Below are 27,941 nucleotides of genomic sequence, written 5' to 3'. Positions count from 1 at the left end.
TCATGTGCTTTTTGCTATTATTCGTGTGGAGAAGATCTTTTCATCTTTTTTTTTTTTTAAGTTGGTCAGAGAAAATAGGTGGTGCTTTTCCTTAAAACAACTTGAACAAAAATTGGAAACAAGGTAACATCTGCCACAAATGAAAACTCTATGGTACTTGTTAACTGAAAACTCTCCCAGCAGTGATGGAAAAACCAGTCAGCTTCCCTATCTGGGGAAATGTCGTGAGGGTGGACAAATGATGACACTGAGCTTTGAGCCAATATTGAGCTAATCCAACGTAACATATTGTTATATAGCAAACTCAATGAGAACTTTGGTTTAGCAGAGAAATTATGTAATGTCAGAGAGCTCCAGACTTGCTTAGCTACATGTCTGAGAATGCTTGAATGGTCTTTCCAAACCAGATGAACAATTCACTGACTTGGTTTTCCCAATTTGGAACAGTAGTGAATGATAAAGACTTATTTCCCAAACCTTCCACTTTGATCTTCTATAAGCAACCTAAAAAAAACATAGAATTCAGAGGGGGAAAAAAATCACATGTTCAAGAGAATGTAGAACACGTGGATACTGTAAATTCTGTTCCAGAGTCACTGGCTGATATCAGAACACATCTGTAGCATTAGAAGCTGCTGCCAGTCGATGAACACATAAGGAAAGAACAAAGGGCTGGCACCTCAGACATTTATAAGGATCCATTCATTCATTCATTCATTCCGATGAGCAAACCTAAGGAGGGGCATGTACATGGATGTTGACATCAGATGGCATGCTAAAAAGAGAGTTTTGGATTTGGAGACAATGAAATTAAAATTCTGATCCAAATTCTGTCATTATCTAGCAATAAGTCTTAGGCAAGTGATTTTTCCTCTTTGGGCCTTACTCAGTTTCATTATATGTAAAACAAAGATTAGACCAGACTGTCTCCAAGGTCCCAAGCATCTCTAACATTTTCTAATTCAAGTCATTGATCAAGTATCAGGAGAGGATTGTTAAGGACTAGCATGGTTTTCAAGATTAATTTACATCATCACCCTCAGTGCATAATGATGATCTTCTATGGTAGACCACAGCCCCAGAATTGGGGGAAGTGGACCAAAATGTCTAAATCCAGCCTTTGCCTTGAAGGGTCTGACTCCAGTTGAGGAGATAGGACACATGTATAAATTGCAACACAGGGCAACCCATGCTAAGTGACAAAGTCCAGCATGGATACTATAGAGAATTCAAAGGAAGGAAGGCTTTGCCAAGGTTTGGGGCAGAAAGAATCATTTTCAAGGAAGAGGCAGAGCTTTAGCCTAATCTCTAAAGGTAAGAAGCTAGATAAAATAACATCTCAGGATCCTTGGAATTCTATGATTGAATTAATTAACAACAATTAATGTTAGTAAATAAAGGGGACTTCCCTGGTGGTGCAGTGGTTAAGAATCCACCTGCCAATGCAGAGGACACGGGTTCAAGCCCTGGTCCAGGAAGATTCCACATGCCGCGGAGCAACTAAGCCCATGCACCACAACTACTGAGCCTGCGCTCCAGAGCCCGTGAACCACAACTACTGAGCCCGTGTGCCACAACTACTGAAGCCCATGCGCCTAGAGCCCGTGCTGCACAGCAAGAGAAGCCACTGCAATGAGAAGCCCGCTCACCGCAACAAAGAGTAGCCCCCGCTCACCGCAACTAGAGAAAGCCTGCGTGCAGCAACGAAGACCCAATGCAGCCATAAATAAATAAATAAATAAAATAGTAAATAAAGGCTCTCTGATGGGTATAATATAGGCCTCTAATAGGTATAACTACTAGTAGCATGAAAATTAGTAAAATTTATGAAAGACTTGTTTTTCCAGTACAGATATTTCATGATAGTTAATTACAAATTACTTTGGTTAATCATATCATACAAGCTAACTACCTTATATGTGACTAAATAACTAGCTAATTCTGGTTTAAGCAATTGTTTCAAAATAAATTGAACATGACCGTTGAAAACAATTGCTGCCAAACTACTAGGATTTCCACTAGGAAACTTCCCATAACTATCTCCTCACCATTGGTACTTCTAGGGTGGCACGTAGGCAATTAAAAATAATTAAAACCATTATTTGGCAACTGTAAAGAATTCCTCTCTTGCCATACCACTGACCTTTTCATTTTTAAACTGGTGGACGGGGGGAAGACAGTCAACTTAACTGTTCTGCCTTCATCAACCGGCTTTATTATGTTGGGCAGCTCTGCTCAAAGCAAAAAGAAATAAGGACACAAATTCAAGCTTCCCCATGGCAAGTGGTGAAGAGATGAGTGTAGTGTATTTTTTTTGGTGTCCCCCAAACCTCACAGTGCCCTGGAGAGAAGAGGACTCCCACTAGCAAAATTCAGGGTGGAATCTAAAGTATACCAAATTTAGAATCAGAAACAGACAAGAGGCTAATTTCACATAATCAGGCCATTCTGGGTTTGCGCTGATAATGGTTGAAAGGGGGAGAATTTTAAAAATAAAAGGAAAGCAGAAGCAAAATGGGAAAATACTTATTTAAAATTAATGTCACACCTCATTTTCAATTAGTCTCTCGTGAACTTTGCCTCACTCTCACACCCCTGCTTGTGTGTGCTGAAACCTGTAGACAGCCATAAAATTAGTTTACATAAAAGCACTAATTAACATAGAACGCTTGAGGATAAGAAACCAATCTTTTCATCTATTTTTCTTTTTTTAAAAAAAATAAATTTATTTATTTATTTATTTTTGGCTGAGTTGGATCTTCGTTGCTGCACTCCAGCTTTCTCTAGTTGCAGCTAGCGGGGGCTACCCTTCGTTGTGGTGCGTGGGCTTCTCATTGTGGTGGCTTCTCTTGTTGCGGAGCACGGGCTCTAGGCCCGTGGGCTTTGGTAGTTATGGCTCGTGGGCTCTGGAGCGCAGGCTCAGTAGTTGTGGCGCACGGGCTTAGTTGCTCCGCGGCATGTGGGATCTTCCCGGACCAGGGCTCGAGCCCGTGTCCCCTGCATTGGCAGGAGGATTCTTAACCACTGGGGAAGCCCTTTTCATCTACTTTTAAATTCTTATTGTGAATCCTTAAAATATGCCTTATTTTAAAGCATCACTGACTCAATTTTAAAACATTGCCAGAACCTGCTTTGCTAATCTGCAAACTCGATAGTTCTACCCCAAACCTCAGCACACTCAGCAACAATTTAATAGCAAATATCTCTAGTGACACCTCATATTACTAAGATTCTATTACTTTTTACATTACAAAAAAAGCGCTAGTACACTCTAAATTATTATAAATAGTTCAGACCAGGCAATGCTTGTCAAAATATGTGAAAGTTTATTTTTTGCACTCAGTAACCTGGGATTTTTATCTTATGTATTTATAATCTATAATGTGCCTCCCATAATTAGTATAAAATGTGGATTACTAATCAAATTCCTAGTTTCTGGACATTTTATTTCTGTTAATATGATTACTAAGGGTGATAAGTTGTATGGTTAATAACCCAATCCTGCCGCTAAATGCAAATTCTAAACATATCTTAAAATAATTGCATAGATGCCTAAAATCGGCCTTTTTAATTATATTTTTCTTAGACTGCTAAGCAATCCTTTTCGTGATTGAGGGCATTTTGTTTATGCTTCTTGAGGATTTTTAGCTTGAGGTTTAAAGACAGATATAAATCTGGATACTTATTTAATAATTGTTGTAATACATTTCAAATGACATAAAAGAAGTATATATTCCCCTGTTAACCAATAATACTTCATATCTTGACAGAGGTCTCTATAAAATTGTTCAACGTTTGAAATGTTCAAGTTTTTAGACATTAATATTAGTATAACTAGAAGTATATGGAAGTATATCAATCTGTAAATACAGAGATATTTCCACATAGAAGAGACTACAATGCTTGCATCTTTTCAGCAATTTCAGGCTAGCTCAAGTTTTAAATTGATAATTGCTCATTTATTCTAAGACCGCTATGCTATTTATTTATTTGTAATAAATGCCACTCACAATGCACATATCAGTCTTTAATAAATGATTCATGTTCTTTATTAGAGATAAATTGCAAATTGCTCCCTTGATTATAAAGCAAATCTACTACTGACATTTGCACCAAATGTGTACATGCTAGTAGCACAGACACATGGATAACCTCCAACCTGCATCCCCAAGCTCTACAAAATGTCTCTAAGGGCCACAGGGTGATACCCTTTTGGCCCAATCCCTTGACCCTCCTCCACCCTTCGCTGTTTCTCTAGTACATTCTATCCCTTTAAATTAATTCTCTCTCCACATTAATACCATCTACTCTTGTTTAAACATTTACAATGAGCTATAACTGTCACAGGTTCCCTTTGGCAAACGTGCTGCCCTACTCCCTTACCATTTCTGTGGTATAACGGGGACCAGGCCCCAGAGTGGGTCTGATTCCATGGCAAAGCCAGGATGGCGCTCGCGCTCTCTGATGCACTAATCAGGTACCCGGCAGTGACAAAGGTCAATACACCTTTTGAGAGTTGACAAGCAGAAGTCACCTTCTCTATCAATCTCTTATTCAAACAATTTCTGAAAAATTCAGAACTGCTCCAAAAATGCATTTGTGCCCCAGACATGGTAGTCAATACACCTAATGCCCAGGTGCTTAGAATCATAGAGTTCAAGCTCCTTCTTTTACAGACACAGAAAACAAGCCCCAGAGAGGTTAAAAGGTTTTTCCAAAATATAACAGCTTAGCTGGAATGCTCCTGCCTTTCTCTATAGGCTTTTTATCTCATTATTCTTTTCAAATTTTTTGGATGAGCCTTAGCATTCAGCACCAACTTTACTGGTTTTCCAGCTCTTAAGTAAACTAGACCACAAGTGACCATTGCAATGAGACCGCTGGGGCAGAGGAAGGAGCAGTGTGTCCAGCTTTGGCTGAGGAAGTCACCTTTAGGCTCTTGTTAACGAAAACATCTGCAGCCTGAATAAAACTTAATAATAAAATTCAAACTGTTCAACTTAAGGTTAGCCTCCTCATAGTGAGGGACTCTAAATTCTGACTCCAAAATCAAGGAGGGATATATATATATATCCCTGCTATCTATGCAATCTTGAGAATAAAGAATATTTTTTAATATTCTCAAGCTTCTATAACTGGAGCTGATGTCAGTTGTGACGATAACTAGAATGCATGGCTTGGCTGTGTTGAGGACGGATTCGGGACGTGACTAGAGGGTAATATTCTGCTGTCCTGGTCCTCAGTGCCCACCTTCCTTCCTCCTTCCCCTCCGGCCAGTTAAACAGAGGGCATGAAAGCCATTTCCTCACACAAGTGACACCAGGAATGGTGGAAGAAAGTCATGTAGCTCCTATAGTGAAAGAGATTAGAACCTACTGTTCATGTCAGAGGATATTTATGAGCTCAGAGTCTTACTAATTATACCATGTATACACTTCTACGTGAATGAACTGTGCTGTCAAAAACCCGGGACAACAAATGGTTCACCTTTAGGTGCTTCTTCTTAACCCTGACAGCACCCCCCAATTCTCTTGATTGATGCCACCCCCAAAGCCTCACATAAGTCTGCCCCTTCGCATTCCTTATGGCTGAACCAGTCAAATGTTAGACCTAGAACAGCCTGGGAAGAAGTTTCTCAGGAGCTAAGTGTCAATGCAAGAGATGATAGAAAAAAATAATGAAAACATTTTGGAGGTCAAAAGGCACTTGGCTTTCTGCCATTGGCCAATTTCCCCATTCATTAGTAGCCTTTGAGCCTTTTCACTTCTCTTCCTGTTGTTTTTCTGTTTTTCAGAAATTATATCACTTCTGACAAAAGAACTCAAAAAGCCAGTGGTCTGAAGGTTGTTGTAGGTTCTGAGGACACCGTTGTTGGTGTAACTCAGCCGCGTGTGTGCTTTCACACACCTGATCCTGGCTCACCAAGGGGAGATTCAAAGTCTACACTCTGTACAACAGCAGGCGAGGGATCATACATTTTAGAAAGGCTTCATTATGAAGTATTCAAAACAAAGGTAAAGTCCCCAAATCTTAACTCTTCAGAAAATCCAAATCCAGAGATCCAAGTTTTTGAGGTTCTGAAAAGATCTTAGAGACTATTTCATATTGCTTTATTTTAGGGATAAGGAAACTGATGAACAAAAGGGCAAGAATCATTAGCTCTCTGAGATTTTAAGAGACTAAAATGAGAAAGACAAAGAATTCATTGGTGTCATTTTTTTTTTAAAAAGTAAACTTTTGTTTGCATAGATCTTTTTATATAAACCTCTGGTTATTATATAAATATGAATGCTATAGATCTGTTCAGGAAAATAACCATACTAAGTTACAGAGAATATCTAATAATAATGACTTTTCTTAAATACTAGTTTTTAGGGACCAGTGGCCCCCCAGAGAAGGCTTCCATGCCCCTGCCAACTCCAGAGCAGGATGGAACCGGCAGGGCTGATGAGAGCAGAGAGTTGCCCTTGTCTTCTCTGACGGTACTTTCTGGAGGAAGCAGCAAAATCCTAGGAAATAAACAACCTGGGTTCTAGTCTTAGATCTGCCGTTAAGCAGCTGTGTGGTCTTGGGCAAGATATCCAGTCTCTCTAGGTCTTGATTTTTCATATGCAAATTAAAAGCTTAGAAATTCCTCAGCACTTCCTTCTAGCTCTGAAATGCCTTGAGTTCATTATGCAGAGCCTGAGAGCGATCACATGGTGTCCGTGTGTGTGCTCAGGGCAGATGTGGGTCCAAACATTGCAACGAGCGTAGAGTTAAGTGTGCAGGAAAAGGTTAAAGATTTAAGCATGTTGGAGTTGCAGCTGAATGAAGGAGGACCCCAGCTCTTGCATGTTCCATACAGCCATTTTATAGATAAGAGAGGTAGAGAGAAAGCAGTGTGTTTTTTCCAGGGGAAATCAAGAGAAACCAGAGTATCTTTCTGACTCGAGAGTTCATGAAGATTGGAGAGAGGTGATGGGCAGGGTGAGGACTGCCCTGAAAGGAGACCAAATACATAACTTAAGCGGTATGCGTGACTAGAAAGATCAGGCCAATAAGGTCACACCTCTGTCCCTGCGACCAGCATGGTCTGCAATTTTCAAACTTCTTTTAGCTCTGGAATCCTGCTGGGGCAGCCACCGCTTAAAGAACCAGTAGTCCTTTCCTCCACTCCTGCTTCCTGCCCCTCTACACCAAATCGCAAGCAAGCATGAGCCCCAGATAGACAGGCTTCCTCTTCAGACCCAAAGTCCAAAGTTGAAGACTCCCATTCAGGGGGTAAATACAAATCGCTGAACCAACACTCAGCTGGTCGTTTGAAGGTCTTGCCAGGGCCACAGCTACCTACACACAGATTAGACAACCAGCTTTGGAAAGGGAGCAGCCCTGATTTAGGTGCCAGGTAAATCAATGCTCCATTCCCACATTTCTACTTGTTGTGTCAACAGACATAGCAGAGGATGGGAAATGAGATCCAGTTGCAGTGAGGAGGAAGGATGAAGATGCAGCTCATCATGCACTCCTAACTCATTCTTGAAAGACAAGCCTGAGCGAGCAGACTCCGACCAGAGAAACCCAGCTGGACCACCTAGGCAGCAGTCAGGAGATGGTAGGGCTGTTTTGTGTATGTTTTTTGTTTGCTTGCTCAGTTTTTAATGGAAAAAATGTTGTATTTTTTTGTGCTTTCTGCGCTTTCAAAGTTTGTTAGCATTAAAAATCTATTACTTTTATTGTTAGAAAAATAAACTATGAATATTTTAATAATAGTTCAAACATTGAATTTGATAACTACCACTCCTAAGAATATACACATTTCTTTTAAAACATGATATATAAAGTAATATGTATATGTGTGTGCATATACATTTTAAAGGAATCAGGAGTTAGCATAGTACTTCAGAGAAAAATTGTGAATATTGATTTTTTTCCCCTAGTGAGATATTACCTGGGAATCACAGCCAAGGTAGGACTATTTAGACCGCTTTATCATTAACCTTTCTCTGTATGTAAATTCACAGACATCAGACTGTAAAATGTGCTTGCTGCATCACCAAAGGAAACCAAAATCTGGTACAAGCCCTTATTTTGAAAATGAATGCTTCTATCTTCTTTTCAAAGTACTCCGAAAGTTTTTGGGACAGCCCGTTCTGCAGTTCAGTCATACTCACAGATCACAAAGTCTTTCTTGTGTCTAAAAACAGACTCTCTCCTGATGCTGTCAACTCAAACTCCCTTTCTTCTGCTGCATCCAGTGAGAGGGAGAAGGCTGGCTAGAGTTCTCCACAGCTCCACCTCACTGCCCAGAGGTTGTTAATTTTGTCTGCCTTCAGCCTTCTCTTCTCCAGGATAAATAACCCACCTCCTTTCTTGTGTACATAGCCTCCAATCCCTGTCATCGTTGTCTTCTTTCTATACGTGAATTCTATGCCATTTTCATACATACGTTTTAAGTTACAGACCTAAAGTGTAATGTTCAAATGAGAGCCTGACCTACAATGAATTTACACAAGGATTACTTCCTGGCTACAAATGATGCTTGTCTTAATACAGCTCAGGATAGTATTTCTTTCTTAATGCCATCACTAGGTTAACGACTCATGTATTTCTGGAATGCTGGATCTCCTCCAGCCAAGTTCATGTCAAAATACGCTCTCTATCTAGCCCTTTCTCCCACCACCAACTACTCCCCAAAGGCAGTCACTGTTAATAAATTTAGATTTTAGTTCTTCCAGCGGTTTCTACTTGAGCTCTAAATAAATAATATGTCTATATCTACCTGTTTTGATTTTTCAACCTTAGACACTCAGTAGCTATTGACTTCTCTACATGAATGATGAAAATTTTCACTCATTCCTTCTCTATCTTCTCCCCAGTTTAGGTTAATTCATGATTTTTTAGTTCTTCAGTTGGGTAGATGCATAACTTATCCATATGTATAACTTAACAATTATCCCTCCACTTCTGGATCTAGCAGCTTTAGAAAATATTTATTGACCTTAGCACTCTCAGATAAGAAAGTTAACACAGCCCTCCACCTCCAGACTTCTGTCAGAGTATAGCTTTTAGACTGTCAAAGTTTATAATATTTATACTGTTTTATAAATATTATTATGAATTCTGATATTATTATCATAGAAATAGCATTTATTGCAGACACCAGAAAGCAAATTAATCCTATGTCACCAAAATCATGTTATTCAAAATAGAGTGTCCTAAGCATCACAGTCAAATGGATTCTCTATTCTTAAACTCCATCAAACCCTCAAAATCATGCCACAACTTAGTTTACTTCTTATTTGAATACTGGATTTTGAGGCAGTTCTATAACTACTATTACTGGTTGCAAGCAGTGGAAGCTGATTAACTTAACAAATTTGTTGGAAGGATATAGGGTCACTCTCAAAACCAAAGAAAAAGCTAGGGATGAATCAACTACAGACTTTCAAGATATTAGACTATGAAACTAGAGACAGATCCTGCTCATTCCTGGGAAAGAGCCCCTGATCGGCCTACCTTGGATCACAAGCTAGGAGTAGGACACTTGATTGACAGTCCCATCAAGGTTGCATGCAATGGTGAAGGGTAGTTCTCAAAAAATAAAATCAAGTTGCTGTCACCAGAACAAGCTGGGTAGACTTAACAACAGCATTTATCACATATGATAGCAGTTGTCACATTTTAATTAATAAATAATTTGGGTAGTTATCTGTTTGACATTGTCCTTTCCCATCAGATTTCACAAAGAGAGGTTACATATATTATTTGTTCTCTTAATCCACATGCCTAGCACAGTATATGGCACATAGAAATACTTACTAAATATTTGTTGAATATTGTTAAAAAAAAAGAAGTGCCAAGGGTTTCTGGGATATACTGCATAGACTACCTGTATTCGTTTACTTTGCTAACAAAATATTTTCAGATGGCTGAATTGCATATTAAAGAAGGGATTATTCTTTCCAATGGTATAACATCATGGAGGAATACAACTTAAGTTTTCCATTGCAAGTATTATATTTTATTTTATTATTATTTTTTGTAAACTTTGGGTTTGTTTATTTATTTATTTATTTATTTATTTATTTATGGCTGTGTTGGGTCTTCGTTTCTGCGCGAGGGCTTTCTCTAGTTGCCGCAAGTGGGGGCGACTCTTCATCGCGGTGCGCGGGCCTCTCATTATCGCGGCCTCTCTTGTAGCGGAGCACAGGCTCCAGACGCGCAGGCTCAGTAATTGTGGCTCACGGGCCTAGTTGCTCCGCGGCATGTGGGATTCTCCCAGACCAGGGCTCGAACCCGTGTCCCCTGCATTGGCAGGCAGATTCTCAACCACTGTGCCACCAGGGAAGCCCCAAGTATTATATTTTAAAAGAAGAATATCTCTCAAAACTTCTGGATAGTGGCAGGATCCCATGATCTTACGCATTGCCCAAACAACTAATGGTTTCCAATGACCTGATCCAAAGAACTGGTCGGCAATTTGAATGTTCAGTATTCATTCAGGATTTCATAGCCTGTGGCTCTCTGCAGCCAGGATTCGACACAGCAATATTTAAGGCCTGATCTAATATCTCCTTTGTAAAGCTCCCCATTCTCCCAAGGAGTGAATCCTTTTCCCCACTCCTCTCCATGCCACTTTGCCCACTTCGTCACAAATTGAGGGAGAGTTATTTGTTTATGTACCTGCCTCTCCATCTAAACTATGAGTCCTATAAAAGAAGAAAGTCTGTCTGATTCACCTTTGTATCCCCAGTGCCTAACAAATAGGAAGCATTTATTAAACGTTTATTTAATCTAAACACTCAGTCTAAGTAAAGTCTTTGACAAAGAAATATAATGAGTTCAAAGAAATACCAGACTCTAAAGGGAGAAGGTTTTATCATCTAAAATAATAAGATCATAAAAAGAAAAGACAAGAAGGAATGGAGGGAGGGAGAGAATGAAGGAGGGAAGAAGGGAGGAAAGAAGGAAGGAAGGGAGGGAGGGAGGGAGGGAGGAAGGAGAATGTTAGTGCTCTAAGCTGTAGAGAAATTTTAAGTTATTTTTCAAATATACCCGTTCATGGATAGACCGTAAGGGCTTTAATATCTCTAAATCACAAGATGACAAAAGAAACAATTAGGAATGCAGAAATGGTCCTCTCTAAAGTTTTCATTCTTACATATCAATCAAGGAGAATGTTAATGAGGAGGCTTCAGCGGGAGTCAATAATTCCTCACCAATATCAGAAATTTAGTTTCACTTTTCAGAGGCTGTTGGTGGCCATGCTTGCGAAATCAAGATTGTAATTCATCTCCAGACAATAACAATTATTACCGATTACTAAGAAATAAGTCAACAAAGATATTTTCCTGTTTACATTCTTATCAGACTGTATCAGAACCATCTGTTTTCAAGTTTGTTGTTGCTGGGGGTTTTTTTATCCCAAGGGATAAATACTCCACATTGTTCTCAGACTATATGCATGCAAAACTGCCTCTTGCTGCACAGCTGCAATGTTCACTGAAACATTCGTGTAGGGAAAAAACACATATTCTTCTGGGAAAGAAAATGAAAAGAAGTAGATGATCTCTCTGAATTTACTCTATCTTCAAACGAAGGATATGTTGGGGGTCTGTCCCATCTCTAATTACCATCTCCTCATTTGAATGGGTGACTATTGATTTTGCTAAAAGTATACAATGTGGAATTTTAGGCACTAAAGTAATTCCAACCTAGAAAACACAGTAAAAAACTCCACTAATACAAGAAAGATTCTACAATTTTAAAACAAATAATATGCGACCTCTTTATGCCGTTGTTCATCAATGCCTATCTCCTGTGATAAAAGCAATAAGTTTCCCTCCTTTGAAGACAGTTATAATTGGTCTATTGCCAAGGAAGCAAGAGTGGGAGATTTAAATCGTGGTACTGACAGAGTTGCTGCATGGCTTTGGGCGAGCAATTAACCTTTGGTGTCTCAGTTACTTCATCTGTAAAATAGGGATAAGGGTTTTTGCACAGGTGTGATGCCTGGACTAATTAGTACAGTTATCATTATTGATGGGAAAATAATGTTGGTCACTGATTTTGCATCTTATGTTCACACCGGGGAATCATTTTTATCTCCTCTACATTGAATCATTTTTTAAGGAGTCTGTAAAAAATGATAATGATAAATGATGACAATAGCCACATATTGCAGGCTGGCACAACACAGTTAAAATGGACCATGTCCACGTAGGTGCATAGCCTTCATGAATTATCTTTTGATCATTTGTATTTATAACTTAGATGTTTTCTAAATTTAGACTAAACATGTAAACTATGAAAATGAGGAAACTGTTCAAGGCCCACACTGAACTGGTAAACTGTACTGCAGCAAAAGGCTTTCCAGTTTATTGGTGGGTGACATTATGACAGTACTAGAGTAGTTTAGGCTTGAGCCATACAATTTAGGGTAATCAAAGTCAAGTAAAAGTATGCACTGAAGACAGTGCTCATATGACATCTAAAGCCCTCACTTCCATGTGCATATCTGCCCTGCAAGAACTGCAGCTCTAATAGCCAGGGACCAGGACAGACCACGGAGGTACAGGAGATGCCAGCTTTGCCAGAGTGGGAGCATCGGCGCTGGGCACAGTAGGGCATCCTTACAGGAGAGCACAGGTGATGTCTCTCGAGTCAACGAGAGAGACAGAGGCGAGGACGACAAAAATGGGGACTCCCTGCTCATCTAGTACTCCTAAGTGCTCTTTCTGTTTCCTAAGTCAGGGTGAAATATCTGCTTTAAAAAAAGTTACCTTTACATGTCGGCAAAAATGGCAATGAACCATAGAGGGAAACATAAAAGATGGAAGTGCTCCAAATGTCAGTACTCAACGCCGTAACCTCTGCATCCTTTTGTGTAGACACGTGATGTTCGCAGGTCCAAAACTTCTCCCCACGGCTTCTCATACGCAGAGATTTTCTCCCAGCAGAGAATTCTCTTTTCTTGAACTGAGTAAACATCAAGCCTCAAATCTCTAATGTCTCCCAAGAAATTAGCCTCTTGACAAGTCATTCGCACTAAAGACTCTGTCCCTTTCCTCCATACTTGCCTCAAAATTACAGGCAACAACTTCCGAATGGAAACATAGCTGTTGCCGTTTTCGTATTATCCTCACCGATCATACGAAACGTAAAAATTAGCATTTCTAGCAGGATTAAAACTGCTAACACAACTTCTCTCTGTCCTACACCATTAAACGTGATTAGAAATCCCTTCACGATTAACATTCATCTCGCTGTACCGTGCTTGAAGGTTAATAATATCCACCATCTCCTGAGAGAGGGGGAGGGGAGGTCTTTATTCAATGGAGAGAGGCAATTTCCCCTTCCGTCCACTAGAGGGGGGCTCCGCGGGGCCGGCCGGAGGATGGCAGAGACACCGAGACACACACAGCATCCCGCCCTGCTCGCCTGCACTTTAGTTGGTAAGATGAAGCAACATTAGTATTCATCGTTCTCTATTCTTCACCCTCTGTAGGTTTTAACTTCTCATAAAGCCCCTTCACAAATGCCCGACGGCCGTGTTGGCCTGGAGGGAAAAAAAAAGATCGACCTACCATCTTAAAACAATATCCAGTCTAATTCTTCTAAGTCAACACTGCGTGAGATAAATACACAACCTATAAGAACAGATCCTAAGTTTAAAACCTTCGTTTATTCTGTAGCAGCACGTGTGCGCTGCAGAAGTGGATACGGAATGAACGGTGCGTGGACGTTCTAGGGAAAAGCATCTCCATTATACACAATGCATAAGAAATGTACCTAGCCCTTAGCACACCGGCTGTTTCTGCTTATGGGACTGAGTTATCCATGAAATGCAGTAGGACATTTTGTAGTAAATATCCTACTTGACGGGCTTTTTTAGACCTACCCACCTATGCAGGTTTGTATAATTAAGGAAGAAATAGACATTTTAGCAATGAAAGACAAACCTTATATTTTTCCCTCATCAAAATACATTGTGTTCTAAGAAAGAAGGGGTGGGGAATGAGCCTGTTTTGAGTGGACTCTACCTAGATGGTAAAGCAAAATATAATACCTTTCTCTATCTGTAATATTGTTCAGTGTAGCAAACTCTTTTGCTTGTTACAGTACAGTAAATGGGGTGTTTAATTTGGGATTCAATGTAGTCTAGTGTCAAGGTGCAGCAGTTTTATTACAGAAATACAATTTTATTGGAGGCTGAAGATTTAATTTCCATCTTACGTCGAGAGCCATAAACGGTGTGCCTCTTTTACATTTTGCATAGCATTTGGTATGTGTAATTCCTGGTCTAATTTTAGAGTTTGAAAAGGTGGAAGAGTCACAATATGTATATTCAGATTCTTCAACATTTCAGCCACAAATGCCATTTTAAAATGAGTAATTTTCTGTTTCTTAGTCACGTATTTGAAATTATTTCTTCTCTCCCCTGATTGAATTCTGCACTACATCCTCTCCAGTCCTTCCTAATGAGGTAAGCCACAAAGTTACCCAAAGAACACCCTTGGGTTGGAACAAATGCTTTCTTTGTTTAAATTTGTCTACTGGTTGGTATTTTACTTAAAAGTAAGACGATCAGATGATCTGGATAGTTTGCCTTCTATTGTGCGTCGTATCTGTCAGGGTCACATGTTAATGTCTGTTCTTATGGATGCATTTGGAATCAAATAATTTGTAAATGTATTGGGAGGATCGAATTTGAAAGAAATAAATGATGATACCTATAAAGCTATATCAACATTGAAATCCAAATTTGGGGAATTGTGTCATTATCCTTCCTTCAAATATATTTATTACCAGAAACACACACACACAGAGTAGATGCTGCTCTTCCATCTGTTTGCCCTTTACAGCATTAATTCTCCACATCAACAGTTCATACCTTCTCTTTACCACCAGGTGGAGCCATTTGTTTATGGACATCTGTCCATTTCCTTTTTCTCCAAGATGCTACCAGATAAATAGCTCCGGAGTTAACATATTGTGGCAAGCATGAAAATTTAACGCCCACAGATTAAAAAAAAGTAAAGCTTTTTCAGGCATTGGTATAACAAACCTTGCCGTAAGAGTCCTCTTGCTACTAGATTTAATAGCTTTACGCACGTTCCTATTTACAATTTCTGCACACCAAAGAAAATAATATTGTTGTGTGTACCATGAACAGTGTTGCAGGTCTATTTTATGTAGCACCATCGTTTTTATAATCTCAAATGTTTGGAAACTTCATTCAAATGGCAAAAAAATACTCTATGCTGTGAGCCTCTGTTTTCTTCAGTCTTAAAAATATACACCTCATAGAGAAGAAAATGTTTTCCTTCAGACAAAAGAGAGTGGTGATTCAGCCGTAGGCAGTAAGGGGCAATGTCAGATTCTTCTCTCGGTCAAATTTATCTCTCTTCGATTTGAGGTCCAGTGAAAGGTAAGTCAAAATCTATCTTACCTTTGGTTCTATTTAGGAGCTAGTTCAAAATGAATACTAGTAGCAAAGTTCAATTATTACATTGTTCAATTTTAATATTTTTATTTTAAGAAATTAATCAAAGAGCTTCTCATGAACAAAAGGCAGTAAGATAAGAAAAATTTAGAAGCCTGATTTGCATGTGCAAATAACTGTGGAATGAGCTCACCTAAACTCACTTGCCAATGACCTCAACCTTGATCTGGAAAGATCATTTATTCACAAGTAAAACTTCACATTCTCTATGCTAACACTGTCTTGGATCTTTCCTTAAGGTAGATTACTAACTGTGACGTTGGACAGTCTATTCATAACATCTGCATTTACCAACATCATGGAGTTTCGTGTGTAACTGAAATATCATTTCTGTTGCATTCTTTATTTTAATCAGGATTTACTCTCTTTGTATCATATGTGTCTAAAATTTTCCTTGAGCATCTGCAAAGCAGTGAGTGGAGGAAGATCTGTGTATATGCTTTATTGAATCCGTCCCTGGGCCTGAGAAATCTGGCTTTTCTCTCGTATGTGAACTGGTTCTGGGAGCCGAGATGGGAGGCTGTCTGCAAAGAAGCCCTCATACAACAAAATGCTGGAACCACCATTTTGCTGTCCGCTCTCACACAATGAAATGGTGGCACAGAAAACAGTTAACACATTGTGCCCACGAGAGTCATCTTTGAAAGTATTCTACGCTCTGATCCAAATATCTAGCTGCTTTTTAAAATGTTGCTACTAAGGGGCTAAAGATTTTCATTTTCTTTAAGTGTATAAAACTTGTGCGTGTGTGTATGTGTAATGCTGGAAGCATCGGCTGTGTACATTCAACTGAAGGATGGAAAGAACTCATCAAAAATGCACACTTATTTTAGCAAACCTGAATAAAAGCCCAGATCCTGAGAACTGCTTCTAACAGCTCACAAAATCTGTACGGTGAATTTGGCCCTGACGCCTCCTTTCGTTTTAGCATTCACGGCGTGCAACTGCGAGTGAGGAAATTTAAGAGAGTTGGGGTTTTTTTCCCTTCTTTTTTAAAAAAAATGTCCTGTAAAAATTAAAAGCAGGCCCACATTTGACTCTCACCTGGGAGACCCCACGCTCGCATTTTTTTATGGGAGGAAAAAAAAAACAGAACAAAACAAGGACCCAAGATCCCTTCCTCTTTCACTTCTGTTCTTATTTTTAATCATTAAAAATGCTTCTTTGGCTGCGTTTAAGTGTGGAAATTCTCATTTTTCTGCAGTGCTTCAGACTCACATAGGCTCCTTGGGGACGCGGTAAGGAGCTAACCAACTGCACATGGGAAATGAGGATTTTCATGGTTAGAAAAACGGCAGTGTTTGGTAATTTTCCACATGGAGTCAAAGTCATGAGTGACTTTTTTCCTTCAAACATAATGACTTGACTTGAGCACTTGGTGTGGAGTTGTAGGTTCGAATTTGAACGCATCAAAATGTCTTACTGAATTTAACTTCTTTTTATAAATCTTTCCACTATTTTCAAGTGCATAATAAGTAGATTAAAACGGGACACCCTCTCTCTCCATAACCCCCTCCTCCCTCCACAGAGAGAATTATAAAAAGCTACTGTCTATAAATAAAATGTAGCCCTGGAGGACCCACCAGCAGGTTATGTAATATGTGACATAGACCACCAGGGGCTGAACTGAAACCACTAATACTTTTTTCATAGGATCATTAGCTAGAGTGAAACAAGGTACCCAAGTGAAAGGCTGAGGAAGCTGACCTGGCTCATTATGTTTGTGTGCCTTTAATTATTTTTTGCGTTGAAATTAAACACAAATATTCAGTTTTATCATTTAAACATATTGTCACCCAAATACAGCACACTACTTTTCATATTTTTAATGATTCATAATGTAGTATGTTGTGATCAATATTTACAGTTGGTTTCAATAAATACTAAAACTCTTGTGAAAAATGCAATTTAAATTTAAGGCTAAGGAGAGGTTATTAGTTAAATTTTTTTCCCTGCTGTACTTTATGAGATAAAATCAATTGATTTGTTTTGAAATTTAGATCTTAAATTAAAATATTCCTCCAACCAAGATGAGTAGGTCTGGGGCTCATGGAACCAGCTTGCATGTATTCTTGACCTTGTGCTGACAGTCACCAGGAAGGGTATGTTCCCTTTATAATAGCTGCTTTACAATTTTGGAGGCGTTGCTAGACTTTTACATGCACTAATGTTAGTTGCCCCATGTACCTTACATAAAGCCAATTCAATAAATTTAGGATTGTGGTTGAGAAATAAATGTCATGTCTGTAACCCTCAACTAGATATCAGAAGAAAGAGTATGTGATTGTTTAGCCCAAAGATTAAGTTTCATGTTTTTAATTGGTGTCATAGCCTGTCCTAAGTCTATAGCGCTTAGATTAAAGGCAACCACATTAACCTGGAAAGGAAACATAATAACAACTCCTTTCATCCCCTGGCTCAAATGTTTTTATGCTCAACCCTAATTTTTGTTAAAAACACTTTCAGGCAAAGACAACAGGAAACGGTAAACATGGCAACACCATGAAAATAATTTTCTGATGCATTATTTCTCTCCATGTCCAAAGAGTGAGTTGTACAGGGTGCAGAGGAAACCGCTGTATCATTAAACCCAATGCCGACGAAAACAGCCACCCTTCCAGCAAAATGGATACCCCTCCTCATTTCATAAATCTTGTTCCCAACTAGACTAAAGCCAGGAATTGACTCTCGATCACATCAATGGCCTGAAACTGGTGTATCACAGTAGGACGTTCAAAGGGAATCAGGAGTATCCAGCAACAACTTCAGGGACAGGGATGCAATTATAACTGACAGCCAGATGTCTGGCCAGGCTGCTGTAATACCCATCAAGGCTGCAAATGGTCTTGGGTCCTCTTCATCCAAACAGGGAATGATATACGGATAAACACCAATACCACAAATCATCAACACAAACCAAAACGATGCCGTGGCTGATCAAGATTTCAGATATCAAGAGTTGGCCAACTTCTCCCCTATCTTCCCCTCTCCCCCGCTTCCCGCCCCCTTTCCCAAACAAAAAGCTTGTTAGTGGTTGAGGGCCCCATGGGAAATGTTTTTACACCCGGTGCCAAATGCTAATCCTTCACTGAAGCCTTTAGTGTATTTAAATGTTTCAGTTATGGGGGCAAAAGGGATTCCAATAGAAATTACTTAGGGAATATGGAGATTTAATAATTTGGCTAAGTGTATATTACATTTATTGGACTTCCTCTTTAATTAAGGATTACCTTAAAAGAGCACATTACAATTCAAAGAGAATAGGAATTTATTTTAATTATCATTTAAGCAATAACCAGCATAAAACTTCGTGTTCCTTAAATATATGTTTGGGATGGGAGAGGGGGGATATAAGTAAATTCTCTTAGTAGATTATATAACGTTTCTTAACCTATCTAGATACACATATTTCTTCATTTTCACAGATTCCATATTGTATTGTCTTGAAATACTTTTTTTTTAGAACTAGATTTGACATGCATTTGTGATTCATAAACTGCTACAGATGTCAAGCCATTCTAATCTGAATATGGATAAAGGATTCTGGGGAAAACTCAGTAAAATTGTCTTATTTTGTAAAAACGGTTTGAATTTTTAATTAAATTAATTAATTGAATTAAGTTCATGGTATTAAGTATTTGCAAAAATAATAGAACCATATTCAACATATTTATTATTTTAGTGAGTATCGGTGGATTTTTCAGTGCCATGAATGGTTTCGCAGGTTTCATAGCATCTCTTAGAGTAAATGAAAATTATGTCTTTTCAAGAAAACTCCTCTTTCATGAAATTTTTACAAACGTGTTTAGACTTAATATTTCAAATACATTTCCCTTTTGTGACGTTCTTCTCTAGGGCTCCTGGATCCAAACCCATTTTGAGGTCTCAGCTTTCTCAATAAAAATGTCAAAGCCAGAGGTCTTTCAAAGTAGCTGCTGAGAACACGGAGGCCCTTTCTGCACTGCCAGTCTGACAGGGTCCTGGGTCTCCATCCCAGACAGGCTTCATGGGGACACACACAAGCAGCTCTCCAAACAGAGAAGCATCTCATGCTATTGCCTTTCCCTGAAACAACACTTCCAGAAAATATGCTGACCAAGAAGAAACAGCAGGGGTGAGAGAAGTGGCCAGAGCACTCACAACATCTTAACAAGCACTAATTAAATGTCTTGCTTTTAAAATACGGCTTAAGAAAGCCAAATACGGGGCTTCCCTGGTGGCGCAGTGGTTGAGAATCTGCCTGCCAATGCAGGGGACACGGGTTCGAGCCCTGGTCTGGGAAGATCCCACATGCCGCGGAGCAACTGGGCCCGTGAGCCACAACTACTGAGCCTGCACGTCTGGAGCCTGTGCTCCGCAACAAGAGAGGCCGCGATAGTGAGAAGCCCGCGCACCGTGATGAAGAGTGGCCCCCACTTGCCGCAACTAGAGAAAGCCCTTGCACAGAAACGAAGACCCAACACAGCCAAAAAAAATAAAATAAATAATAATAAAAAATGAAAACTGACATGTGCTATTACAAAGTAGGTGCAGCTGAAGAAAAATGCTTTAAAAAAAAAAAAAGAAAGCCAAATACAATAACTTCTTACAGATGGTTTTAGGAACTAACAAGAGCTGTAGGAAATGGTGTAGTCATAAGGATCAGTGTCCCCAAAGTCTCCTACAGCCATTAGTGACGAGGTGCTGTGCACTTTAGGAAGAAATGATGAGACTCTGTCTGATGTGAAGCTGGTTATTTTTTTTCCTCATTTGTCTCTGAAGGGAATTTTGCATGTGTTTTAGTGCATTACACAGTCAATTATTGAAACGGCCAGTCAATTGAATATAAAAAGAGCATTAGCAGCCTTGAAATCTATTTTTCTGATGAGGTACAAAGCCAGGCTGAAAAAGAATTGTGAATACCAAGAAGGCAGGAACTGTGTTTTGTCATATCGATAGCCCCAGTTCCAATACATAGTGGGCATTTCATAACTGTTTGATCATTTATTGAACAAATATTCTTTCAGTGGTTATGCTATACCAGACATGGGCTGTTTTGGAGAGAAAGTAGTCAAGAAGACAGACAAGGTACCTACATTTTGGAATCTATAGTCTGTGTGAAAATATTTGTTAAAGAGTGGGATGGATGGATGGATGGTTGGATGGGTGGGCAAATGAGTCTAAAAGAAAAGTGTTTCTCAGATACAGGTCTGACATTCCTTTAGGATGAGACCCTCGGGCTGAGCTCATTGCAAAGAAATGTAAAGCCAGATTCCCAGGTAAGATGGCTCAAGACAAACCCAGTGGCAGCAACTGGCTTCAGCATCAGCCTGAAAATAGGTGTTGCCATGGCAATCTGAGTTTCAGGTGATGGTGCAGCTAAAGTTAAGTGAGGTTGCCAGGATCTTAGAACCTGTTCAAGATGACTATTAGCACTGGCATTCCTGGTAGAATCTGAAGAAGTGCTTCTGGTAATAGAGGAAAATACAGGCCTAATATTTAAAAAAAAATTTTTTTTTACCTTCAAAGTATGACTAAAACACTAAAGGGTGGGATATCTCTGTTTGACTCTATTATTAAGAAGAGACCTCCTGTTTCCAGGTATTAGTGTAATACCCCTCTGGAAGATATGTCTTGCTGGCCTCAAACTGCTTTTCACTCTGGCAGACTTCTTGATCTCCTTGCTGTCTTTTTCAAAAAATCCTATTCCCATTTGCCTTGTATTCAGCTGCTTAATAGTGCCATTCTACACCTTGTCTATACTCATGATGCAAAAAAGAACAAGAAGACTCAATGGAGGGGCTGGAGATGGTCAAGCCAGCTCTTTCCCAAGCAGCTGACTGAGTGCTTTGGGGCTGGAAGACGCACTGAGCTGGAGGCTGTGTCACAGGAGCTTCAGGTAAGGCTGGTTGGAAGACTGAGTCAGTCTAGCCAGGCCCCTGCAGGGCTGGGGACAGGACATCAGAGAAGAAAATCCTGCCAACCTGGATGTTTTCCATAAAAGAACAAGTTAACTGAATTTTCCATTTCCAACTGGTTGCTTTGCAGTACAATGAATAGGAATTTCTGAATGACTGAGTTGAAGGCCTAGGACCTGACCCCACAGAAACCCCTGTACCAAGTCACTCCTGTTTATCAACACTACTTACCAACCACCACCATCACCCTTCACAAAAAAAGAGTCCTCACTGGATGTGATGTGATTCATTTCATACATTCACTCAACAAACATGTACTAAGAAGCTCTTCAGTGTCATTTGTTGAATAGATCTAGATAGGCAAGTTGGTAGGGGGAAAAAAGGCTGCCGAAGGCGGTTATAAGGGTAAAAATGATTGAAATTGTAGCATTATGAATATAAACTTCAGCCTTGAGAGAGTCCAAAAGCTAAAGGAAGCAAGGCTGCTTTTCTCTAATGCCATGGGCTAGGAAGGAGTGTTTCTGGTAACTCAGCTGATGAAGATGATGAGCTGGTGATGGTGACAGTGGGGACGACCATCCACAAGGTGATCGCTGGCACTGCACTCAATTCCTTATATTCAGTTTGTTATTTAATTGCCACACAAACCTGTTAAATAGGACTCATTATTCCCATTTTACAGATGAAGAAACTGAGGCTCCAAGAGGTTAAGTAACACCTAGTAAATGCTAGAATTTACTACCATTCCAACTTCAGTCATCTGCCCCCAAAGCCCACAGGATTAGATGGCCTCTCTCCCATGGTCTAATTGCTTATATTTGAGCCCATTATATTTTCAAGTCAAAATCTAGGTGATTTTCACTCACACATGTGAGAGTTGGGTGAATATTTTTGAAACCAGGTCTGGAATCCCATTAAGATGGTTTTTTAAATGCAACACTCACAAGTGCAGTCCAAATGTTAGTTAATATTTGACGAGATCCAAATCTCATCCTTCATGTTCTCTTTTACATCAGACCTCTTCAAGAGGTGCCACAGAAGTCATGTTTCAGATCCAAAAGGTGTTGCTCTTGAGGGCATTATGCTGTGCGAAATAAGTCAGAGAAAGACGGTAACTGTATGATCTCACTTATATGTGGATAAAAAATAACAAACTCATGGACACAGAGATCAGATTTGTGGCTACCAGAGGCAGGAGGTGGTGGGTGGGGAATTAGGTGAAGGTGGTCAAAAGGTACAAATCTGCAGTTCTAAGATCCATAAATTCTAGGAATGTAATGTGCAGCATGGTGACTATACTCAACAATACTATATTGTATACTGGAAAGTAGCTAAGAGCGTAGATCTTAAAAGTTCTCATCACAAGGGAAACAAACTGGAACATGAGGTGATGAATGTTAACAAATCTTACTGTGGTAATTGTTTTGCAATATGCAAATTTTGCAAACATGCCATTTGCATTATATTGTATATCTTAAACTTAGACAATGTCATATATCGATTCTATCTCAGTAAAACCAGGAATGGGGGGAGGTTGCCCTTTCCTCCCTGGACAGTACAGTATTGCCTGAAAGCTGCCGCTGTGGCAGTCCCGGAGCCCACATACACGATGCTTAGCAGGAATGTCCTCAGAGGTTGGGACGCTGGCAGGGAGGGGGGGAGAATGGCGGAGGAAAGGCAAAGTTAGCGAAGCACAGGGCGAAGGAGAGAGAGAAACCTGCTCTCCTGCCTTCCTTTCCAATCCCCGGAGCAGCACCATGGTCACCTCATAAACAGCCATTTGTCATCACCCCCCAGCTGGCTTCCCCCAACACAGGCCAGCCTCAGCAGAGAACTGCTCCCAGAAAGGAGCCAATGAGGTGCGATGAGGCAGAAGACCCAGAAGTCTTGGCTTGTCCTCTGAAACATCTGAGCTCAGGCAAGCCATGAGCCTCTCTGGGCCCCTCTCAGTTTCCTCCTCTGTGAAATGAAATAACGATCAGGTGCATTTCCCCAAATACCAAGCAGCTAATGAGGTCATGTATTTTCAATAGCTTCACTGAGTTATAACTGGCATATAATAAACTGCACGTATTTGAAAAATAATGCATTTGAAAGAGCACTTGTAAACCACAAAACTCTCATCTCTACCAGGCTCAGAATCTCCCAGTAGGGCCCTAATTTTTTAAGCCATTCTCCGTTGAGTTTTGAAGAGCCTTTGTAAGTGGGCTGCCCCTTCCCTGGCCAACCTCATTTCTCACCACTTCCTGGTGCAGACTCTCTGATACAGTAAGACCAGCCTTCTTCATTAACATTCTTTCAAGGGGCTTTTCCCTGGAACACCAACAGCAAGCCCCAGGCTCCCACCACTCATGTCCCAGCCCCTTCGTTCTCCTGCACACAGTCAGCGCTTGAACACTGAGGCCGTACCCTCTGCCAAGCACTGTCCTAGGTGCTGCGGATGCCTCTGCGAGCAAGAAAGACAAGGTTCACTGGCCTCCGCAGCTCCCACCCCCGAGAGAGCTCTCCGAGGTCAACCTGCTGTTCTCCTGCCAGAGCCATCCTTCCCTAACCAAGTCTCCCAGCTCCAGTTCCCTCTCCTAGGAAATCTCTATTCCTGTTAACTAATATCCTATCCCTCTTTTTTCCTATAGCACTTGTAGGCTGTTTCGTGTAATTTTATGTTGCAAAATTCTCACAGGTGTAAACACCGTACAGGGATCTACTTTTGCCATATCCTCATAACCCAAAGTAGACATATGAAATGCTTATTGATTTCAACGGAGTCCATCAGAAAGGGAGGGTGTGTGTGAGAAACTTTCTGAGGGAACAGAACCCATCATTGCCCCTCCATGTCACCTGCACCGTGGGCTGGTAGATCCTGTTGGGAGGGTGGCACTAGCAAGGACAGACTGATTCACGGCTTGTCCAAAGCCAACCACAGGGGAAGCCATGCTCAAGGACACCTTCCTGCCGCCAGCGAAAGGAAGACTAGTGTCTCCTAGCAACCAGATTCCAGCGGCTTCCTGTCCTCACAGCCTGCCAGGGCTCGCTGCTTTGTTGCCTTGGGTTTTGCATTTTGGCATTGCTGATCATTGCATTCATTCTCAATTCCCAAACTTTAGGAATAAGGTCTGATCTGCAGGCTAGCTGACTAGGTTAGAGCTGAGAACCATTTCGTTCATAACACGCTTTCAGCAATCACATAATTTTCAGGGAGAAGAACGTTTGCTCTTAGCTTAAAAAGGGTGGATACGTTTTTCCAAGATTTTATTTATATCAGAGCAGTTGGTTTGAAAGATACATAAGAAGGAAAAAGTATACTTCTTTCCATCAAATAATCAAGAAGTACTCAGACCTTTTCAAAAAAGATGCACTATCATTCGGTTACAGCAATAAACTTTAACATGGCAAATTCACAGCTGCAGAAAGGCAAGTCAAATTTGAAGAAAATGACTCAAGATCCTTAAAAGTTTTGATGGCTTAAAATTATATCTGCTGCCAAATGGCTCGAGTATCATCAATTCTCTCTTTCCAGAGATTTCCAACTTCAGTTCTATTGTCCATAGTGCTACATTTTTATGTTAGTGAGGTTAAATTCAGCAGATGATGTTGCCTTTTTAGTTTTCTCTTGTTCTTATCAAATATTCAGCAAGACACAATACGGTACTCATCTATTTTTTAAAAAATATATTCAGACTTCATAGTGAAGTGTTCAAAACCAACTCTAAATATAGGCTTAATTCCCAAAACTCTATACATGTGAGTTAAGATTCTGATTACTTTTCTCTTTCAAAAAGGAGAAGCCCGAGTTAGAAAGGTGAGTTGAGTGCTCAGAGGACTGCTCAACCCAGAACTCTTGCCCCGCAACACCGTCGGTGCTTGGTCTTGAGTACCCAGCAGTGAATCCGGGCTCATGAGCCTGCAGCCTCTCTGTTCATGCAGGGAGGGAGCTTGGGTTCTGCAGAGTCATGAGCGCCTTGGAGAAACCTCATTTCCTCCCACTTTCCCTCCCCTTCTCCCAGCAATAAAGTCACGAGTCAAAGATGCATTCTAGCCATTCTGGTGGTGGTGGAATCTCACCAACCCAAGATTGAGCCGTTCCTTCTCAAGAAAAGTATAGGGTTTAACAGGCAGCTGCTATCGGCTTTCATCTTTTCATCATCCACTTTTGAAATCTAGCTTTGGATGTACTTTTACTAAGGGGGTGTTAAATATTCCCTAGAACATCTCTCTCTCATGAGCTCTTTGATGACCTCTTTTGGGGTTCTACACACATGTGTTTCAAGGGTGCAGAATTAGTCATGTGGTTAAAGCAGAACACTCCTGCACTTCCCTTTGCTTGCCATTAAGTAACCTTGTATGTGGATCAAGGCTTTCCTTATTGTCTCGGTTTGTTCTTTATTCCCTGAAATGGTCAGGACACCTGTCAACTGTCTCGGGAGAATGAGTATCTTTAAAGCCCGTAAAGAACTTTTGATGAAAAGGAAAAAGTGCTCTGCCACCCACTTGTCTGAGTTCTGCTGTTTTAGTTTTTAATTGCCTGCCATGCAACTCCATTCACCTGTTGTTTTAATACTTCAGGTAAATTCAGCTTAATCATATTTTTCCAAAGGGGGAAAAGAGTAATCCTGACTTCTTCTCTGGCTCTTTTCAAACATCTGCTTGTAGCTGTGGAAGGAACTGAGGTAGGCAAGGCCCTGGGAAGCAGGCCTGTGTCTCACTCCCCTGAGCCCCGCAGGCATTCAAATCACTGCACAAGACACAGATGAGTCAAGACTAATGGGCCTGGGTCCCAGCCTTCATCATTTCCATTTTCATGACGGTTTACACAATAATCATAAATGACCAAACTGATTAGGGGTTCTATAAAACCAAACAGATTGGGAGGCAGCATAGAACAGTGGTTGACTAACTGCGTAAATTTTACATTCCCACAGACCTGGGTTAAGCTTCCAGATCTGTCATTTACTAGCTGTGTGACCTTGGGAAAGTCACTCGACTTCTCGGAGCTTCCTATTTCTCACCTGTAGAACAGGGATTATGATAACTACCTGTATGAAGGTCAGTGTGAGGATGAAGTGAAATCATGTATCAAAGAGTTTACCACAGTGCCTGTAACTACTGTTTATTGAATAACAGATGATAATACATCTGGGTGCTTTGATATGTGTTCCTATATTAGATTATTTTATCAATTATCTGTTACTTCTATACAAAGCACTGTGCTGAGTATGGGGGCCCCCTCCCAAAATTTGAACTCCCTCTTTCCTCAGAAACTTTATACCCCAATTGCTAATCAAGAGGCGAAATAGAAACCCACAGAAAAAGTAAAAGAGCAGTTGAACACACCTTTTCCTGGAGTGCTGTCCATTCTCAGTAGAGTCAAGTGCAGACCTGAGGCTGACACTGCCTTAGTTACTGCCCCCCTGGGTCACACCTGCGCAGCCAGGGCACTCAATGAAATAACAGTCAACACTCATCCAGCAAATATTCATTGACGTCTACTACGTGCCAGGCGTGTGCTAGGTGATGGATCCGTCAGTCTTCCTGGGGCTTAAGTAGCATTCGGGGTTTGTTTTAAGCATTTCACATTAACTAACTCTTTTAACCCTTCAACAAAGCTAGGAAGGAGGTACTAGCATTAGTCCCATTTTACAGATGAAGAAACTAAGCACAGGGAGGTTAAATAACTTGTCCAAGGCCACACAGGGGCTACGCAGCAGAATGAAATCAGACCCAAGCAAAGTGGTTCTAGGGTCTGTCCTCTTGACCCCCATGCCTTCCTGCTTTCTGACAGCACTTGGTCACATGAGGGGACCATTTCACGCCTCTGGCTTGGTTCGTTTACTCCTCTTTTCGAAGATGGACTCCCTAGGTGATAGGATTGAGGCTTTACTCTTTCCTTTCAGCTCTGAATACTTTAAAAGGGGCTGTACAATCCCTGTGGACACTAGTTAGGCCCTCCATTGACCAAGCCATGTGTCATCAGTTATCATATTTAAGGCAATCTCCTGCTCTTTAGAAAAAGAATTACAAACACACTTCGCTGCATTAAAAATACCTACCTTAGCAGAGGTTTACTTCATAATCTAATAAAACAGATTTCTAACTTGAAGGCTTTTACAGCCTTTGAAGTATTATTTAAATTGTCCTAGACAGAAATTACTTATAAAATCAAACTGTCACTTTATAGCAAAATTAAAATTAATATGCTCCTCTTGATTCCTGCACTTGGGCATAAATGCCCTTGAGTACAATGCTCTGAAATTTGTAATGCTAAAATCTGAATCCTTTTCTCTGTCCAGTCTGTGTCTCTTGCGGTAAAAGGCAAAGAATACCAATCATCAATAACAACCAGGATGAAGGAAGAGTGTTTACTTCCAGCGTAAGGTCACTTTCTTTCCGAGCTCTTCAGCTACGTTAGAGAAATCATTTGAACAAGAGAAAAAAGGAAAAACTGCCTCATATTTGCAAATGGAAAACACTGTAAAAAGAGAAAAAGGGCTGCCCAAATAGTCTCAGGACATAAATTTTTCTTAACGGTTGGGTGTTAGCCTTCAGATGCTCTTTTTAGA

Source organism: Balaenoptera musculus, chromosome 7, assembly GCF_009873245.2.
Source record: "Balaenoptera musculus isolate JJ_BM4_2016_0621 chromosome 7, mBalMus1.pri.v3, whole genome shotgun sequence".
Lineage (NCBI taxonomy): Eukaryota > Metazoa > Chordata > Mammalia > Artiodactyla > Balaenopteridae > Balaenoptera > Balaenoptera musculus.
This window is presented reverse-complemented; position numbering follows the sequence as displayed.